The sequence below is a fragment of the Narcine bancroftii genome, chromosome 2, assembly GCF_036971445.1.
Source record: "Narcine bancroftii isolate sNarBan1 chromosome 2, sNarBan1.hap1, whole genome shotgun sequence".
Classification (NCBI taxonomy): Eukaryota; Metazoa; Chordata; class Chondrichthyes; order Torpediniformes; family Narcinidae; genus Narcine; species Narcine bancroftii.
In genome coordinates, this window is record NC_091470.1 from 226,952,340 (window position 1) to 226,973,513 (window position 21,174).

At 39.3% G+C, this 21,174-nt stretch overlaps 1 protein-coding gene and 1 long non-coding RNA gene across 4 annotated transcripts in view; one reads left to right on the forward strand and one right to left on the reverse strand.

Moving 5' to 3' along the window:
• The window catches only part of LOC138755104 (protein disulfide-isomerase TMX3-like), a 174,791-nt gene that overhangs the window by 99,355 nt on the left and 54,262 nt on the right, over nucleotides 1-21,174 (forward strand). The window lies entirely within an intron of this gene.
• LOC138755107 (uncharacterized) lies at nucleotides 1,078-20,520 on the reverse strand. The gene is made up of 3 exons (XR_011352031.1): nucleotides 20,210-20,520; nucleotides 6,534-6,663; nucleotides 1,078-3,517 (listed from the first exon to the last, which is right to left on the reverse strand). It is a non-coding gene; the product is annotated as an uncharacterized lncRNA (long non-coding RNA).

A 21,174-nucleotide genomic window follows, 5' to 3' on the forward strand; every position in this document is an offset into this window, starting at 1 on the left:
GGATGGCATGTTTAGCGTAGCAGTTAGCAGTACCCAGTAAGTACAGGATAACCAGTTTGGGTGCCTCCCTGTTTTTGCTCAAAGGGCACAGGTCAGAAACATTGATTACAGCACCAGTGATTGACTGGGATTCAAATCCTGTGCTGTCTGTAAGTGTGTGTGTTCTCCCTGTGTCTGTGTGGGTTTTCCCCGGGGTGTCCAGTTTCCTCCCACCGTTCAAAACATACCAGGAGTGTAGGCTAATTGGATGGCACAGGCTCACGGGCTGAAAGGCCCTCTTACCGTGCAGTATGTCTAAATTTATAAATGTAAATTTTAAAATTTCCCCATGCACTTCTCTTCCTCCTCTCCTCTCCCCTTCCTCCCACCTTTTTATTCAGGCACCTACCTGATTTTTGCTCATACCTTGACGAAGATCTCTGGCCCGAAACGTTGGTTATCCTTTACTTCCTACAGATGTGGCAAGAAATGAATTTCTCCAGCACTTTTTTTTTATTGCACTTCAAGTCTGCAGACTTTCCTGTTTAATAACAAAGGTCACCATTCTCCAGTATAACATTTGAAATGTAAATGTAGAGGGCAATCGACTTTGATTTGGGTTGGTAGGTAGTTCTTGGGGTGGGTGTTGAGGAGAAGATAGGGCATAGCCATGTATTAGATGAATCTTAACCCAAAATCTGCAGTCAGCAGTAAAGTGTGGATTAAACTGTGAAACTGTCACCATGAAGAGTTCTCCATAAAAATGTAGCAATCTTTCCCTTTTCCAGCACGTTGCGAAAGCATAATTTCTATACCTGGCAATCTCTGACATCATGGAGTCATAAAGTCATACAGCATGGGTCAGGCCTTTCAGTCCAATGGCCACGCTGGCCAAGTTGGCATTCTGAGCTAGTTCCACTTGCCTGCTAAGAAGGGCTAAAAGGGTCCATATCTTTCTTAGCCCTTTCTATCCATTAATCTGTCCAAATGACATAATTAAATTGGCATCCAAGCACATAAAAATAATTCTCAGAGAACACACTAGAAAGATAAAATCAAAAACTTTAATTCACATTTAAAACTTTATACGAAGTGCTGAGATAACCAAGTTGTGGATCTGATTGTGCAGTCTCAAAATAGAGTAGATTGATTAGTGACTTATAAACATAAAGGTAATTTTATTAAATCAAATGTTTAGATATAATTTAAGGAAATTATTACATTGAAGATAATTATTACCAAACAGTAGTTATGACTTAATAAAATGCTAAAATCCATGCCTCCTGCAGAATTTTCAAAATACTTAACAGCTCCACTGGCTATTCAGAATCTAAAATTATTGACAGTTCAAGTCTTTGAGGTATAGTTATGAGTTCTTACAGTCATTATACCAATACAGGCATTGTTAGCAGTTGAAAATAAGCAGTGATTTTGTTTTAAGAAAAAAAAAGAGAAAATTGTCAGGGAAGAACAGTTTTGTATGAGGGTGCTTCAGAACAATATGGACATGACCAAAAATAAAGGTACTACACATGAAACCACAAGAAATTCTGGAACATTGAGGTTAATTTATGGTGTAAATAGAAATTACTCAAATGTGGTAGCAGAATTACCATTGTTGGAACAAATATAATAAGGGTATTTGACCTTTAGATTCAAAAGAAGATATGGTAAACCTGATAAAAGATGAGATAAAGCTGTAGAGAGAGCTTTGACTTGTAAAATGTGTGCTGGAAGGGACCCATGAGTAACAAAAGACCGGAAAATGCTGGTGAGAATATTTTGTGTATAATCTGACAGTGCTAAATGTTGGATTAAATACAAATAAAGAAATTAGAAAAGCACAAATCAGGCATAATTTTGCATCCTTTTATGGATTGAGCAAAATCAAATTAAAGTGCTTTAGAGAATAAGTTGAAAGGAAACATTGAGATATGGTGCCCTCCGTAATGTTTGGAATAAAGATAATTTTTTCCTTTATTTGCCCCTGTGCTCCAGTTTTAAATTTATTATCAAATAATTCACATGTAATTAATTGCACATTTCAGATTTTATTCAAGGTTAAATTTTGGTTTGACCATATTGAAATTACAGCACTTTTTCCACATTAGTTCCCCCATTTCAGGGCACCATAATATTTGGGACATTTAGATTCACCAGTGTTAGTGATTATTCAGGTACGTTTAATTGCATCATTGGTGCAGGTATAAGAGAGCTTTTGATCACCTTTGGAGCTTGTAGTTGCTAAAGAGAAAACTAAAGGGGTCAAGCCCCCAAAACAACCAGGAGCTGAAGATGGCTGCAGTAAAGGCCTGGCAGAGCATCACCAGAGAAGATACTCAGCACCTAGTGATGTCTATGAATCACAGACTTCAAGCAGTCATTGCACGCAAGGGATTTGCAACAAAGTATTAAACATGATGACTTTAATATACAGACCATTGCTATGTCCCAAATATTATGGTGCCCTGAAATGAGGGAAATATGTATAGAAGGTGCTGTAATTTCTACATGGTCAAATTGAAATACCCTTGAATAAAATCTGGAATGTGCACTTTAATCACTTATGAATTTAAAACAGTGGAGTACAAAGGCAAATAAAGGAAAAAAGTGTTTTTGTCCAAAACATTATGGAGGGCTCTGCACATCTTAAGACTAGTATTTCAAGGAACCATCTTAGAAACAGGCTATTTTAATCTAGCAATGTGAACTAAGACAGAGTTTGTAATGTATGTAATGTAAAATAAATAACCTTCTGATGATCATTATAAATTGTAGAGTAACATAGTTTTCAGCTATCTTTGACAAAAAAAATGTCTGTAATTCAAGATATCAACGTTTAATGGAATTGTATTTAAGCAGAAGCTTGGGTGACAATTTATACTTTTTGAAATCTTGTTACTTCATTCAAAGTACCAATCTTCATAACAAATAAAGTTGAATTTTCCAGTTTATTTTTAACAGTGTTTTTGTATTGTTAGTATCACTTCATATTCCAAAATGGGGAATGTAAGCAGCAGGCTACAAGAAAGTTAGTTGTGAGCTTCCTTGTGACAAATTATTATTGCAATGGAGATAGAAGAGGATCTAGTAGAATCCATTCATTTTACCAAAGAACTTTCCTGAAGCACTGATATAAGTTTTTCTTATAGTGATCAATATTTTCCATTGCTTTATCATACAGTCCTGGCATTCTTTGAGACATGTTAGCTGCACTAATAGAGGATGCAGCTGTTTCTTGAAGTACTGAAGCTTGTACCCGTGGTTTGATATAGTCGCTAACATTTGTTCCCTTATTTCATCTTTGTAGACTTCAACAAGATCCGATGAGTTGTGTGAGGTTTGAAAGTAGACAGAAAGATTAATGTTGTTGCTAACCATGGTCACATCCTGCTCAATGCCATGGGGTAGATTGTACTTCATCTTCTTTAAGATGTTAATTATTGCTTTATCTTGGCAGAACACTTGTAAAGCCACTCTTTGCTTCATTGCATTGTATCTGATTGTAACTAAGAATGGACTGCTACACAGTTCCAAGCTGAGAAAGCAAGAATATTGTTTTTAAAACATGGGAATTTGAAGATAATTGAAATTATTTCCACCATATTCAAATTTGGTTAAATAAATATAATCCTTCAATTTGTATACTTTGTAGCCAACTCTCTGACATGTCCTTGTATCTTTCTAGGTCATTGCTTCTGAAATAGTCACTATCCTCTGTCTCTGGGGATCTTCTTTCCTCATAGTCTCTTACCACCCACCCACTTCTACCACCTCTCATAGATATACAAGCAGAATTATTCTGACACTCTTTGTTTCAATCCTTTTTTAACCTGAGATGTTATTTCTTCCTTCCTTGACTTTTTTTCCCTCCTCTTATCCAATCTCTTCTTGCATCTGGGACACCTCTGATGCCCTCTACCATGTTTAATTGTTTCTATTGTCCTGGAGCCAATGGATTCACATTTATCCATGGAAATCCAGTCCCATGACATCTCCATTCTGCATCAGGGTGGCCTCTAGGCTCTTTGCTTCTTCATCAAAGAGAAACTTACCAATACTATATCACCACCCTTTTTTTGCTGCACTCAACTGTATTCTTACATTAAAGAATGTCTCCAAGGAATATGCGGAACCGACCTTATTTCTATTTTTTTTTTTGCCTTTTTATCAGATGACCTTTATTGATTTAAATATATAAATAAACTATCTCAGGCATGTAGGTAATATTCCTTGCAAGCCCACAGACTCTCACAGCTATCTTGAGCACACCTCTTACACTCATTCATTTATGGTGTGGCTTCCATTCTTGTATTGTCTCCAGTGCCATTGTATTGGTCAACACCACCTTCGATACTAAGCTATTGAGAAGCCTTCCTTTTTCCTTAATATGATTTCTCTACAATAGTTGACGGGGCTCTCAACTGTATTTATTCTGACACGCTCATTTCTTCTCTTGTTCCTCTCCAGTTTAAGATTGGGTTCCCTTCATTTTTCCCTTCCTCCCTTTACATTTAGTGGATCATCTTACTTACCAAAAGTAGCTCCCCCTCCCCTTTCAAAATTCCAAAGGAACTTTCCACCACGACATCCTGACTCACTCTTCCATCTCTGCCAATACTCAGTATATCTTCCCATGCAAACACAGGAGCTGCAACACGTACCCTTTTACCATTTCCTTTCTGCCATCTGTGGACTTGCACTCCTTGAAGGTAAAGCAGGGATTCACCTGCATTCCTGTTTAGTGTACTGCATTCAATGTTCTGAATGTGCTCTTTATGGAGAAATCCAACATTACCAAACCCAAGGTTCATTCCCAAGAGTGAAAGTGAACATTCAGTTTTATGTCACCTTAATTGTCCATCGCAATCTCACACAGACGTTTGTCTGTCTTGGCTTCTTAAACAGTTTCAATAAATTTCCACCTTCAGCTCAAGAAACAGGATCTATCTTCTTACTAGGTATGTAAAGCCTTTGGGGCAAAGCACTGAATGCAATAACCTCAAATAATCCATTATTTCCAATGTGGTCAGTTCTGTTTAAAAATTGTTTTACCTGTAACATTGGGGGGCATGGTTGGTGTAGCAGTTATTGCAATGCCTTTACAGTGCCAGCGACTGGGACCAGGTTTTGAATCCCGTGCTGTCTGTCAGGAGTTTGTACATTCTCCCTGTGTCTGCATAGGTCATCCCCAGGGCCTCTGGTTTCCTCCCACTGTTCAAAATGTTCCAGGAGTGTAAGTTAATTGGGTGTAAATTGGCGACATGGGCCAAAATAGCCTGTTACCATGCTGTATAAAATATATATCACCACAGATAATGTTTCAAGTATTCTCTTTATTTTAGATTTGCTGCAAATATATTGTTCTGTGACTCAAAGTATTTTTCTTTCCCTTTTCCTCCTTGATATTTCTCTGTTTCCCTTTCCCCCAGATAGATCAACTGCAATTAATAGCCTTCACCATCCTACCTCACCTCATTCTGTGTAATTCAGTCCCTCTTACTCTCGTCTTGCCCCTATCAATGCCTAGCCCTTCTCTAGAACCTGTTAATTTCCAGCTTTCTCTTTGTTTCAAATACATGTGACCCCAACACAAGAGTATTCATGCAGCAAATTTAAAAAAAACTTTAAAAGCTTCTTCGGATGCATAAAAAGATCATTATTAATTTGGGTCCCCTGCAGACTGACGCATGAAATAAGAAAAATAACATGGAATCTAAAAAATCTTTACAGAAAAAAGATGGGGACCCCCCCTCCCCCCCCCCCCCCAGAAACTAGAATTCTAAAATTAATTAAAAACTCAAGGAAAATATCATTCGTTTATATTAAGAAAGTTAATGGAACTAAAAAGCAATAAATCCCTCAGTACCTGATGGCTTGCTGATAAAGTTTTGAAGGAGGTGATTCTGGTGACAATGGATACACCAAGTGAATGTGCAGGGAGATGGCTAATGAATTTAATATGGAAAATATCTGGAGTCATTTAGAAGAGGATTTAACTACTTGCTCAAATATATTTAATCCTTGTGAGAACACATCTGGAATATTTTTTATAAGCTAGTTTTCTTATATAGGGAAGAATAGCAGGTACACTCATTAGATTAATTCCTGACATGGGAGATTTCCGAAACAAAATAGATCAGACTGGATCTGTACTCTCGGAGGATTGTCTGATTGAAGTTTCCTCAACCAGGGTGCCTAAATCTAGGGGGTGCAGACTAATAAAATGAGAAGAAATTTCTCCTGTGTGGAGAACCTATGGAATTCTTTTCCCAAGTAAGTTTTAGAGGCTTAGTTACGGAATATATTCATGACAAAGAATTATAGTTTTTTTTAGATATAGAGGAACGTGGGATTAGTGCAAGAAAGTGGAGTCAAGTTAGATCAACATTGATCTTACTGAATGGCAGAGAACAGGCATAAGGAACCAAATGAGTTAATCCTATTTTTATCTGCTAATCACTTTAACACTGTTAATGAATACTTTAAGCATTTTCAAGGACCCATAACAACCCAATTACAATAATATATTTGATTTAGAAAGCAAAACTTACCATGGAAGAAGAAAGAAGAGGAAGAACATTTCTTCACTCAGCTGCAGAATTGCTGTCGCACACACTGCTGCTTCACTGCTTCAGGTGCAACAGAGCTTTTGTAATTTCTGAGAATCTAGGGGAAATCCAGCTTCATCAGTTGGGTTTCATTTCAATACAAAAAGAAAGTGAAAATTAGAAATTACAACAATGTTCAAACTGTTTTGTTCAAGAAAAAGTATGCATAATATGAATTGTTTATCCTTATTCCTAAATATCCCCAGGTAATTTCTTTATATTTTGAGTATATTTCTGAAATATTTGCATTTATGGGTTTATATAAATAAGTGTAATGCATTTCAATCATCTTATTTTTTTAGTAGCTTTACTGAAAACCTGACTTCCCAAGGAGATTTTTTTTACCCCTTCTTTTCATTTTATATTCTGAAATTAAAATTGCCATTTATTAAGGGCTAAGAACCTTTTATGGATAGAGCTGCAATGTCGTCATGTAAGAGGAAGTTGAAAGTCAATTTCATATCTGACTTAATAATCCATTCCTTGTCATGCAATTTCTTTGCTTTTATACAGTTAATTTTTCTCATTATGAACAGCTCTTTTTCAGTTGGACAGTGGTTCCAATCCAAATTTGGGATGATTGCAAAATAATGATGTAATAGTTGGTGTTTGTCATACTTTATGCCAAAATATTTATTTACACTTGGTTACCGTGCTTTCAGACTGATTTTGGCTTTGTATTAAAGGTTACCCTTTCACTAGGTTTGGATTCTTGTAAATGATTTTATGGTAAATGCTCATCTAGATGTTATCAAAATTTCCTAACGAACTATTATGTAAGTACTCTGCAAAACAAATTTCAGTTCAAGTAATCCTGAACTAAGCTATTTAAGGTTATAGGTCTCAGTTCAGTAATAGAGAAAACCCTTTGAGAAAGGGGTAGTGTGGTTAGCACAATGCCATTACAGCACCAATGATTGAAACTAGGGTTTGAATCCCATGCTGTCTGTAAGGAGTTTGTACATTCTCCCCTGTTTGCATGGGTTTTCCCCAGGAGCTCTGGTTTCCTTCCACTGCTCAAAATGTACCAGGGCTTATAGGTCAATTGGGCGGCACAGACTCATGGGGCCGAAATGGCCTGTTACCATGCTAGATGTCTATTTTTTTTTAAAAGCCTGCATTGACAACTTGTTAAATGCTACCTTCAAACATTCCTAATTTAAATATTCAACCTTGAAATTCAACCTTGAAAAAACCTAATTCTATTTTCTGTCAGAACTTATTCTGAGCCTGTAGTGTTGCCAGGCCTTCTGAAGTATTGAGTTTACACTGGTTTAATGAATGAGACAAAGATGCCAGGTAATATTTTTTCTCAAACATGAACAGTTTCTCTTTTTTTCTTTGTATAGCATTTATATCCTTCCTTATTATCCTATCAAGTAGAGAGCACAAGCAGTACTTTTATTTGATTAAATGTTAATTGAAATCACTGCATGCTTGCAGACAATTATACTTCACATCTATTTATATAAATTTTGCTTTGAGTTAGGTAGGGAGTTAAAAAGAAGGACCGCAAAGGGGGTAATCTCTGGATTACTCCCTGTGCCACGTGACAGTGTGAATAGAAATAGAATGAGGTGGAGGATTAACACGTGGCTGAAGGGGTGGAGTAAGGGGCAGGGTTTTAAGTTTCTGGATAACTGGGACCTTTTTTGGGGGAGATGTGACCTGTACAGTAAGGACGGGTTACACTTAAATCCCAGGGGGACCAGAATCCTGGCAGAGGTATTTGCTAGGGCTACTCAGGATCCTTTAAACTAGAATGGTTGGGGGGAGGGAGCAAAATAGTACAGAGCAGTAAGTAGAAGGTTAGAATGCAAACAAAGAAAGTTTGTAGTAAGTATTTGAATATGGATGGGCAGGTGATAGAGAAGGGAAATGCTCTGGAAGAAGATGAAGGGCAATTGGCAGGAAAAGGAAATAATGTTATTATTAAAGATGAGGGAAAACAGGGATTAAAAATTGGGAAATCTCTGAAATTCATATATTTTAATGCCAGGAGTATTGTAAAGAAGGTGGATGAGCTGAAGGTGTGGATTGATACTTGGAAGTATGATGTGGTAGCGATTAGTGAGACATGGTTGCAGGAGGGATGTGATTGGCAGCTGAATATCCCTGGGTTTCGTTGTTTTAGGTGTGATAGAGTCGGAGGGGCAAGAGGAGGTGGGGTTGCATTGCTTGTCAGGGAAAATATTACAGCGGTGCCTAGGAAGGATAGATTAGAGGGCACATCCACGGAGGCTATTTGGGTGGAACTGAGGAGTAGGAAAGGAGAGGTTACACTTGTAGGGGTGTATTATAGACCACCCGGAGGGGACTGAGACCTAGAGGAGCAAATCTGTAGGGAGATAGTAGGGTTACGGCTCCTAGAACGCTTCCACCAGCGTTGTCTCCGCTCCATCCTCAACATCCATTGGAGCGCTCACACCCCTAACGTCGAGGTACTCGAGATGGCAGAGGTCGACAGCATCGAGTCCACGCTGCTGAAGATCCAGCTGCGCTGGATGGGTCACGTCTCCAGAATGGAGGACCATCGCCTTCCCAAGATCGTATTATATGGCGAGCTCTCCACTGGCCACCGTGACAGAGGTGCACCAAAGAAAAGGTACAAGGACTGCCTAAAGAAATCTCTTGGTGCCTGCCACATTGACCACCGCCAGTGGGCTGATAACGCCTCAAACCGTGCATCTTGGCGCCTCACAGTTTGGCGGGCAGCAGCCTCCTTTGAAGAAGACCGCAGAGCCCACCTCACTGACAAAAGGCAAAGGAGGAAAAACCCAACACCCAACCCCAACCAACCAATTTTCCCTTGCAACCGCTGCAATCGTGTCTGCCTGTCCCGCATCGGACTGGTCAGCCACAAACGAGCCTGCAGCTGACGTGGACTTTTTACCCCCTCCATAAATCTTCGTCCGCGAAGCCAAGCCAAAGAAAAGAAAAAGAATTATGGGAGATTTTAATTTTCCACATATAGATTGGGAAACACATTCTGTGAAAGGACTGGATGGGTTAGAGTTTGTGAAATGTGTGCAAGATAGTTTTTTACAACAATATGTAGAGGTGCCGACCAGAGAAGGAGCAGTGTTAGATCGACTGTTGGCAAATGGGATGGGTCAAGTGACGGAGGTTAGTGTTGGCGAGCACTTCGGGTCCAGTGATCATAATGCCATCAGCTTCAATGTCATTATGGAAAGAGAGAAGTCAGGGCCAAGGGTTGAGGTTTTTGATTGGGGAAAAGCTAGATTTGAGGAGATGCGAAAGGACTTGCAGGGTGTGGATTGGGACAATTTGTTTTATGGGCAGGATGTAGTAGAGAGATGGAAGTCTTTTAAAGATCAGATTTTGAGAGTGCAAAAGCTTTATTTTCCTGTTAGGTTAAAAGGAGGGGCAAAAGGTTTGAGAGAGCCGTGGTTTTCAAGGAATATTGGAAACTTGGTTCGAAGAAAAAGGGAGGCATACATTAGATATAAGAAGTATGGAGTTAAGGGGATGTTTGAAAGATACATTGAATGTAAGAGGAATCTTAAGAGAGGAATTAGGAAAGCTGAAAGAAGGTACGAGGAAACTATGGCAAGCAGGGTGAAAACTAATCCAAAAGAGTTCTACAAATATGTTAATGGTAAAAGGAAAGCTAGAGACAAAATTGGTCCCTTAGAGAATCAGAGCGGAAAACTGTGTGTGGAGCCTAGAGAAATGGGGGAGATATTGAACAGTTTCTTTTCTTCGGTATTCACTAAGGAGAAGGATATTGGGAGATGTGAGATAAAAAAGCAAATTGGGTAAATATGGGGAATATAGAGATTACAAAAGATGTAGTTTTAGGGCTTTTGAAGAATATAAAGGTGGATAAGTCTCCGGGACCAGGCAGGATCTTCCCCAGGACAATGAGAGAAGTGAAGGAGGAAATAGCAGAGGCTCTGGCAGTAATTTTCCAAATGTCATTAGATACGGGGATAGTGCCGGAGGATTGGCGCATTGCGCATGTGGTTCCGTTATTTAAAAAGGGTTCAAGGAGGAAGCCTGGCAACTATCGGCCTGTAAGTTTGACGTCTGTGGTAGGTAAATTAATGGAGAAAATTCTTAGAGATAGTACTTATAAACATCTGGATAGACAGGGTCTGATCAGGAGCACTCAACATGGATTTGTGGGAGGAAGGTCATGTTTGACCAATTAGGAATGTGGATGAGGGTAGCGCAGTGGATGTTGTCTATATGGACTTCAGTAAGGCCTTCGATAAGGTACCACATGGAAGGTTAGTTAAGAAGGTGCAGTCTTTAGGTATAAATTTTGAGATAGTCAAATGGATTGAACATTGGCTGAAAGGGAGAGGCCAGAGTGGATAATTGTCAGGTTGGAGGCCGGTGACCAGTGGTGTGCCTCAAGGATCTGTATTGGGCCCATTGTTGTTCGTTATATACATTAATGATCTAGATGATGGAGTGGTAAATTGGATTAGTAAATATGCAGACGATACTAAGATAGGTGGAATAGTGGATAATGAAGAAGGTTTTCAAGGATTGCAGAGGGATTTAGGCTGCTTAGAAAAGTGGGCTGAAAAATGGCAGATGGAATTTAATGCTGATAAGTGTGAGGTGCTTCATTTTGGTAAGAAGAATCAGAACAGGACATTCGTGGTAAATGGGAGAGCATTGATGAATACAGAAGAGCAGAAAGATTTAGGAGTAACGGTACATCATTCCCCGAAGGTAGAAACTCACGTGAAGAAGTGGTGAAGAAGGCTTTTAGTATGCTGACCTTTATCAATCATTGCATGGAATATAGGAGTTGGGAGGTGATGTTGAGATTGTATAAGACGTTAGTGCGGCCTAATTTGGAGTTCTGTGTGCAGTTCTGGTCGCCTAATTATAGGAAGGATATAAACAGAGTGGAGAGAGTGCAGAGAAGGTTTACCAGAATGTTACCTGGGTTTAAGCATCTAGAGTATAGGGAGAGATTGGACAGATTAGGTCTTTATTCTTTGGAGTGTAGAAGGTTGAGAGGGGATTTGATAGAAGTATTTAAGATTATGAAAGGGATAGACAGAGTGGATGTGGATAGACTATTTCCGTTAAGAGGAGGAAAGATTAAAACAAGAGGACATGAGTTAAGAATTAAGGGGCAGAGGTTTAGAGGTAACATGAGGGGGAACTTCTTTACTCAGAGAGTGGTAGACGTGTGGAATGAGCTTCCGGGAGAAATAGTGGCGGCGGAGTCAATTGTATTATTTAAGAAAAGGTTGGACAGGTATATGGATGAGAAGAAGATGGAGGGTTATGGGCATTGTGCAGGGAGGTGGGACTAGAGAGGGGTGTTTGGTTTGGTGCGGACTAGAAGGGCCTAATGGCCTGTTTCCGTGCTGTAAATTATGTTATGTTATGTTATTTTTTCTATTGTTTATTGGTATCCATGGGGCAACTTCCAAGGACATTTTCTTCATCTACTCTGTTTTACTTGATAGCCCATGTGTTGGTGCTCCAGCCCAAAATGCCCTCTGTTGAACATCTGAGTATTACTTTGGGTAAGGACCAAAAGGAGGCCTGTGACCAGTGGTGTGCCAAAGGAATCTGTGCTGGTTCAACGGTTGTTTGTCACCTGTAATAATGCCTTGGAGGCCAATGGTTAGTAAAATGGAAGTAAACAAGAACTCTGCAGATGTTTGAAAATTGAAACAATATATAAAATGCTGGAGGTCATCTTTTCTTAAATGGTGCCTGACCTGCTGAGTTCATCCAGCACTTTGTTTATTTTTAGCATGGTTAGCAAGTCTGTGGATGACACTATGGCATAGAGAAGAGTAAGGAAGATTTTCATTGATTACTACAGGATCTAAATGAACCGGGAAAGTGGGCCAAGGAATGGCTGATGGATTTTTAACTCTGATTTAACTTTGGTATGTTAAACTAGGCCATGACTTGCATAGTAAGTGGCAAGGTCCTGGAGACTGTTGTAGAAGAGGTAGACCTAGGGGTACCGGTACCATGAAAATGGTGATACATGTAAACTGGATGATGAAGAAGACATTTGGCATGCTTTCCTTCATCAGTTAAGATATTTGAGCTGAGATGTCATGTTACATTTGTACAAGACATTGGTGAGACCTCACTTGGAGTAGTGTGCATAGTTCTGGCCATCCAGCTATCAGAATTTAGAGCGGTTGTAAAAGTGATTCAAGAGAATGTTGCCAGGACTAGTGGGCTTGATGTATAAGAAGAAACTAGATAGGCTAAGATTTTTCACCCTAGATAGTAGGAAGCTGAGATGTGACCTTATAGAGGTATATAAAATCATGAGGGGAATAAATAATGTCCTTTTACCAGGGTAGAGGACTCAAAAACTAGAGGACATAGATTTTAGGAGAAAGGGGAAAGATTTGAAAGAGACTCAAGGGGCACATGTTTCATGGAGGGTGGAAAGTATGTGGAACTGGCTGCTGGAGGAAGTGGTAAAAATAGGTTCAATTGTAATGTTTATAAGATATTTAGACAGATAGGGATAGGGAAGGGTTAGGGCTGAATGCAGGCAAATGGGACTAGCTTAGGTAAACAATTTGGTCATCGTGTACGTCAGGTCAAAGAACCTGTTCCCGGGGGCGTGGCAAGATGGCATAGGGAACAGACGTGCCTTCCAGACCTCTCCTGACTCTGATTTATTGTTTTGTCTTTAAGTGCCCGTTAAGGTTCTTTTAAAAGTTTATAAATAATATGAGGTGCTGAATTAGTGCCTAATGGTTTATATGCAAAAGAAAGGTAAAAGAAAACATCAACAGACTGTTAAAAAACTACATTTTCCGTAATTGTCTGAGCCTACTTGTTTACAAGAAGCCAGGACTCAACGTAGAATGGATCCAGAAGAAGACGTACAGTATTCGGCATTGAAACTCCGTTTTATTACGGTAAGGCTCTCTGAAGGTCGCATTCAGCAGCTTTCAGAACAAAGAGCTGGTCGGGTGCCAGTATTTCACATAACGGCCACTGTTAGTGCTGTGACTGAGACTTTGACAGTTGAACCAGCTGGGGCGCCACCAGCTGGAGAGTTAAAGAGCTGTCATTTGACTGCTACAGTGGTGGCGCTGCAAAATGCATCTTCAATTACAACAGTTTTTCCAGACATCGATTCAGTGAAGATGATTAAAGAGATTTGGCTTAAAGATAACCCAGATCTTCAGTCTCCTGGCATTGCTGGGGGGACTTTGAGAGGGATTTTTATACGAAGTCAAACTGCTAGAAAAGATACTAAATTAAGGGAAGAGACAGAAGATCCCGTGGTCTCTAAGGAACAGCAAGACCCCATTATGCCTGAATCTACTTCTGTTGAAATGTTTGTTAAGGATCTTGAAGATAAGATATATTCTGTATTGAGTCACTTAGCTAATTTTGTGAACCCGTTTATTTCCAAGATTAATGCGATGGCGGAAGCCATTAATGGAGCTTTTAAGCTTGAAACCATTGAAAGATTTGAAATGTGTGATCAAGGTTTAGTCGATGTACAGGATCAACTGCAAGATGAAAATAGAATAATTGAAACATTACAGATCCAAAATAAAAATTTAGCAAAAAAGGTTGATTATTTGGAGAATCAATCTAGACGGAACAACGTGAAAATTGTTGGTTTGCCAGAAGGCATAGAAGGACCAGATCCAAGAAAATTTTTTACTGAATGGATTCCACGAGTGTTAGGACAGGATAAATTCCCTGAAGGTTTAATACTGGAACGTGCTCATAGAGTTTTAAGAAGAAAATCTTTTTCAGGACAGAATCCAAGACCTGTTCTGATCCGTTGTTTAAACTATTGTGACAGAGAGACAATTTTACGTACGGCTATTAGAAATGCCCAGAAAATTGATCTCCTTTGATGGTTCAGAATAATCCTGTTTTCTTCTATCAAGATTTGAGTCAAGAAATTATGTTTCAACGACGCGAATTTAATTCTGTGAAAGAACGGTTGTGGAAAAAAAGACATAAGGCAACATTCAGGTATTCTGCGGTACTGAAGATTTTTCAGGATGGAAATCAGCCAAAGTTCTTTGGCAATCCTAAAGAGGTTATGGACTCTGCTCAGTCTCTACCAATCATGTAGTTTCAGGAACAATGTAGTTCTTTAAGATCTCCAAAGAGAGCAGAGATGTAAGGTGGGATCCAGATTTTTAAAAGAAATGGAAGCAATGGTGACCAAAGTGGTAACGTTGATTTTAAAAAAAATAAATCTTTTATCTTTTTTTTGAGAAGAGTTTAAATAGTTTAAATAATGATGATAGTTTAATGAAATGGGAGTTGGGAGAGGGAACTGGGTGGGCACTAGTTTCCAGAAGTCATCAGCTACCTGTGAGTTATCTCACACCCAATATTTTGGGGGAGTTACCGCTTTGGGCGGTTTAAACAGGAGGAGGTAGTCGTGACCTCCGACCTGTGTTTTTTTTTCTTTTTAATTTTTGGGTTAAGAAGTGAAGGTTTTTTTTATTATTTTTTTTTAAATAAATTATTTTTTTTAACTCTTTGTTTTCTGATTGTAATTGAGAGGGAATTAGGAGGTTTTTTTTCTCTCCTTTCTTTCTCTTTTTTGGGGGGGGTTTCTCTTTTTTAAGAGGATGATGTCACAGAAGATAAGTCAAAAATTGAGGATGTTGAATTAGATGAAGAGGAAGATGAGGGGAAAGGTGATAAGAAGAAAAAGAAGAAAATCAAGTACAAATACATTGAGGGAGAAGAGTTTAACAAAATTAAGTTAATTTAAATAGAGAATTTTGAAGATGTTATAAATGAAGAATATGGAGAATTTTATAAGAGTTTGAACTTTTTTTTCTTTTTTTTATATAAGGGGAGGGGAAGGGAATAAAAAGTTTATCTGATTGCTTTTATGAGGGATGTTTTTGTTCTCTCGATGAATTATAAAGGAAACTTGGTATTAATGGAAATTCTGTATTTATGTATTATTAATTATGATTTTTTGTTTAACATATATGTGGTTGATATATGATTTTAATATTTGAATTTAGTTTTAAAGTGGATTTCATTTGTTAAATACATGTATTATGTTTGATTTAAATATATGTTTAAGGGTATTATTTTAGTATAGATTTTTTTTGTTGTTAGTAATTTTTTTTGTTGTTAAGTTTTATCCTTTTTTTGTAAGTGGGGTTTTTTCTATTTTATTTACAACATTGTTAATTAATTCTTCACTCTTTATTTTGGGGGGAGGGTTGGACTAATTTTAAATTAGACGATTAATGTTGTGTTATAATTATTGGGGGGGGTAATTTGTGTAGTTTAATGATGTAGTATTCTAATTTTTATTATCTTATTTGTTATTATTTCTTTAAATGTAATTTTTATTTTATTCATGTCATAAAATTTTAAATAAAGTTTTTAAAACAAAAAGAACCTGTTCCCATGCTGGAATTCTTTGGTGATGTTCCGAGGTAGTATCTTCTTGCAGAACAATGTTACAATTGCAGTTTTACAGAGTAAATATATTTTTATTAAAAAGAGACCACAAGAGGGGAGTCGTGTAATGGAGTAGTGGCTGGTCAGGTAAAACCAGCCCTCCACAGAGAGTTTTTTGAAAAGTGTCAGAAAAGCAAAGCTTCAAAATAAAACATAAAAAAGTCGTTAAATAAACAGTACAAGTAAAGGCTGAAGATGGCTTTGAAGAAAGAAAACCCTACAACAACAAGGAAGAAAGAAACAAAGAAATCACCTGACAACAAAGAAGACCTTACCAAAATCCATGAGCTGAGAGCTCTCCCGAAGAGGCCGGCCCGAGCTGTGAAGCAGATAAGCGGGCACATTAGGGTTAGGGGGCAACGTCTTGCAAGGTGGGCTCGATCGATGGCTCACAAAACCAGAGAAGGAAATGCTAGCGCATGCGCCAGGAGATGTGCAAGCGCCGTTCCCATTCTAAAAAAGGCACCGAAGAGAGCAAACGCCAGCAGCAGGTTTGCTAACACAATAGAAGAAACTGCGGGGGAGCCAGTGATAGAAATCGGCTAATTATTGAGCAAAGACATGGAACAAAACTGAAAAGAAGCTAAAGAACTACAGGAAAAAAGCAAGGTGAAAAAACAAATCCAGATGGTGGATAAAGAAAGTTATTAGTTGATAAGCAAATAAAAACTTTAATGGAAACAATGATGTCTAAGTTTTTTCTTTGGCTTGGCTTCGCGGACGAAGATTTATGGAGGGGGTAAAAAGTCCACGTCAGCTGCAGGCTCGTTTGTGGCTGACAAGTCCGATGCGGGACAGGCAGACACGGTTGCAGCGGTTGCAGGGGAAAATTGGTTGGTTGGGGTTGGGTGTTGGGTTTTTCCTCCTTTGCCTTTTGTCAGTGAGGTGGGCTCTGTGGTCTTCTTCAAAGGAGGTTGCTGCCCGCCAAACTGTGAGGCGCCAAGATGCACAGTTTGAGGCGTTATCAGCCCACTGGCGGTGGTCAATGTGGCAGGCACCAAGAGATTTCTTTAGGCAGTCCTTGTACCTTTTCTTTGGTGCACCTCTGTCACGGTGGCCAGTGGAGAGCTCGCCATATAACACGATCTTGGGAAGGCGATGGTCCTCCATTCTGGAGACGTGACCCATCCAGCGCAGCTGGATCTTCAGTAGCGTGGACTCGATGCTGTCGATCTCTGCCATCTCGAGTACTTCGACGTTAGGGATGAAAGCGCTCCAATGGATGTTGAGGATGGAGCGGAGACAACGCTGGTGGAAGCGTTCTAGGAGCCGTAGGTGGTGCCGGTAGAGGACCCATGATTCGGAGCCAAACAGGAGTGTGGGTATGACAACGGCTCTGTATACACTTATCTTTGTGAGGTTTTTCAGTTGGTTGTTTTTCCAGACTCTTTTGTGTAGTCTTCCAAAGGCGCTATTTGCCTTGGCGAGTCTGTTGTCTATCACATTGTCGATCCTTGCATCTGATGAAATGGTGCAGCCGAGATAGGTAAACTGGTTGACCGTTTTGAGTTTTGTGTGCCCGATGGAGATGTGGGGGGGCTGGTAGTCATGGTGGGGAGCTGGCTGATGGAGGACCTCAGTTTTCTTCAGGCTGACTTCCAGGCCAAACATTTTGGCAGTTTCCGCAAAGCAGGACGTCAAGCGCTGAAGAGCTGGCTCTGAATGGGCAACTAAAGCGGCATCGTCTGCAAAGAGTAGTTCACGGACAAGTTTCTCTTGTGTCTTGGTGTGAGCTTGCAGGCGCCTCAGATTGAAGAGACTGCCATCCGTGCGGTACCGGATGTAAACAGCGTCTTCATTGTTGGGGTCTTTCATGGCTTGGTTCAGCATCATGCTGAAGAAGATTGAAAAGAGGTTTGGTGCGAGAACACAGCCTTGCTTCACGCCATTGTTAATGGAGAAGGGTTCAGAGAGCTCATTGCTGTATCTGACCCGACCTTGTTGGTTTTCGTGCAGTCGGATAATCATGTTGAGGAACTTTGGGGGACATCCGATGCGCTCTAGTATTTGCCAAAGCCCTTTCCTGCTCACGGTGTCGAAGGCTTTGGTGAGGTCAACAAAGGTGATGTAGAGTCCTTTGTTTTGTTCTCTGCACTTTTAAAGCTATTATAAAGACTGTGCAAGAAACAGATGCAAAAATCCAAAGATCGAAGGATATAATAACAGAAATGGAAAAGGAAAGTGAAGAAGTGGAAGACAGAGTGATAGGTATGGAAATGGAGGTGAAGAAATTAATTAAGATAAAAACTGGAAGATAGAGACAGAGATTAAAAAGACACGAGTTATTTGACATTTTCGAGAATTTTAGTAGACGTAAAATTAGTGTGTCTGAAAGAAGATGCAGTGTGACATTATGTTGTGTTTGTATTGTGTATATATGTTTTTGGGAGATAAATTGGGGCAGGTTTTTTACTGTAGGTCACATACAAACACTTCAAAATAGATCTCATTTAAAATACTGGACCTCTGCTCAAGCCAGACAGGGCGGCTCCTGGGGGCCTTCACAATAACTTTGGGGAGTGCCCAAGAGACTTTACTAATGGATTGTTGTTTTGAAAAGCAACAGATGAATGAGATTGGAGGTGTAGTTCAGAGCCGCAGGCTGTCTGGGAGTTCAGGGTCATGTGGGTTTTGCAAGTAGAGAGAGTTGAACAGCTTTTTCTGTGTGTGTGTGTGTGTGTGTGTGTGTGTATGTGTGTGTGTGTGAGAGAGAGAGAAAGAGATCAGTTCTGCAGTTTGACAGCCAACAGCAGCAGCTGGGACTGGGACAGGACAAACTGGCAAGCTTGTGGAAAAACCCCATTTTGAAGATGGGTTGTGAATGCTTAGTTCAGCCTGGTCAAAGCCCTTGTGGTTCATGCAAGAGGAGAGGACTGGCTGTCTAATGTTTCACTTGAAATAAGAGAAACAAAAAGGAACTCTGTGGTGACCAGAAAGAAAGAGGTTATCATCTTGAAAACCCTGATGGGTCAAGTTTGTTCGGCAAGACACTGACGTGGCTGATTAAGAGGGATCAGTTTGTGTCCAGGAACAACAAATCTCTACTAAAAACTGACAATAACTTCCCTGAGTGATAACCATTCACCTTTCAAGCACCAAAGCCTGGTGAACTTCAAAAATGTTAAATTCTGTGCACAGTATAAGAATTACCTACAATTCGTGAACTTGGAAGAATGAGAAGTGAGATTGGACAGTGAATCAAAGAAATTTTCTGAACTTACATACACATTACATAACACGTGCGCTTAAAATTAGAAGAGGGCTAAGTTAGGTTAGTTAGGTTAAAATGTGATCCTGTTTTCATGTTTAAAGATGATTAAAACCAACTTTTGTTAAGTAACCATTTGTCTTGGTGAATATCTGTGCTGCTGGGTTTTGGGGTCCTCTGAGCTCGTAACAACAGATATAAAAGGATTCTTAAAATAATGGATCCTGTAGATTTTGGGAGTGGAAGAACTCCAAGAAGAGATAGAAATTGAAAGATCCCATAGGGCACTGGTGCCGAAAACACAACAGAAATCACATTCCACATTGGTAAAACTACTGTGATACACAAGGGAGAAAATATTGGAGCTGGCTGTTGGAAGAGTACAAGAAAATAAGAGAAAATTTCTTCTTCCCAGACATTAGCTTCAATCTTTTAAAGAAGCGTAAGGAGTTCAACTTAACAAAAACTTTACTATGGGGGAGTGGTTACAATTTTGTATTACATCATCCTGCAGCTTTGAAGATATTCGTCCCTGGCAGACAAAGTAGACTGTTTTCAGACCCAGGATAAGCCCGTTACTTTGCAGAACAATTGCCAAATAAGCATCAAGAGGAAGCTTAAGGAAAATAACAAAAGGACTGTTAAAAGTCATGTATATAAATAGGTTTGAAAGTTATTAGTTGGATTATATTAAAAAAAAGCTTTGTTTTATTTTTTAAAATAATATATTGTGATTTCTCTGGGGGAGGGCTGGACTGATGCAAAATCAGTTAACAATTGCAGTGTTACGGAGTCCAGAGGACCCCAAAAACCAGTAGCAATAGATATGCACCAACAACACAGGGTTACTTAAACAAAAGTAGTTTTTAATTATATTTGAACAAGAAAACAGAATTAAAGTTTAACTTATTACTTAAGTTAGCATTAACAAAGTTCACCAGTCTTTGGTGCTAAACAGGCAAATGTTTACCACTCAGGAGGGTTCTTGTTGGTTTTCAGAGAGATTCCTTTTTCAGGACATCCACAATTGATTCCTTCTCAATCAGTCTTGCTGACGAAACTTGCCCCCTTCAGGGTTCTCCAGATGATCCTCTTTCTTTCAGGTCACCTTTCAGACCGCTAGTCTTCTCATTGACCAGGCAGCCTTCCCAAGTTTGGCAGCTTTTCCTTCAGGAACTGATTGCTGTGTCTCTCCTCTGTGATTCACACCCTCCCTCTCTGAGAGCAAAACAGTTATCCTCTGCCTGCAAAGATCACATGCTTTCCCAGGCAAGCTGCTGTTGATACTTTATTGCATTCTGCAAAAGTCCTGCAAATATTCTGTGTTTTAAAATGTGTGTGTGTGCAAGCTGCTCTAACAATTCCTCCCAAACCACCTCTAAATACTGTCACAGCAGTATAGACTGCAACCCATGAAGTAAATGAGTTAACAAAGACAACTCACTAAGGGAGGGATTTCCTGTTGTTTTCTACGACTCTTGTCTTTTTATAGTTTTTGTTACTTTCTTATTAATTGTGTGAGTGTGTATAGTAAAGAATAAGAACATTCAAAAGTGTGGTTTTAGAGGAAGAGAGATAGAGGGTTTGAAGAGGTGGTGTAGAGGTGAAAATGGGTTGATAGTGTTGCGGTTTTTTGATGTCTAAAAATGAGTCAGGAAACACAGAATTCTTCAGAAAAGTTTAAGCCTTTATTTACAAACAAAAGCTGAAACAAATCAAAGCCTGGACTCTGAAATGCCTGTCACTATGAGACACTGCCCTTTTTTTTATATTATAGTCCTGACAATCACATTTCTGCACCTAATCATTCATAACCTCATATCTTAACAGGACGTCATCGCTTGGCTTGCCACAATTACTTTCATTATTTTCCACCCATTAATCTAATCATGTTTAGAACCACGTATTTAATCATCTCCAGCCGCCTTGTGCCTT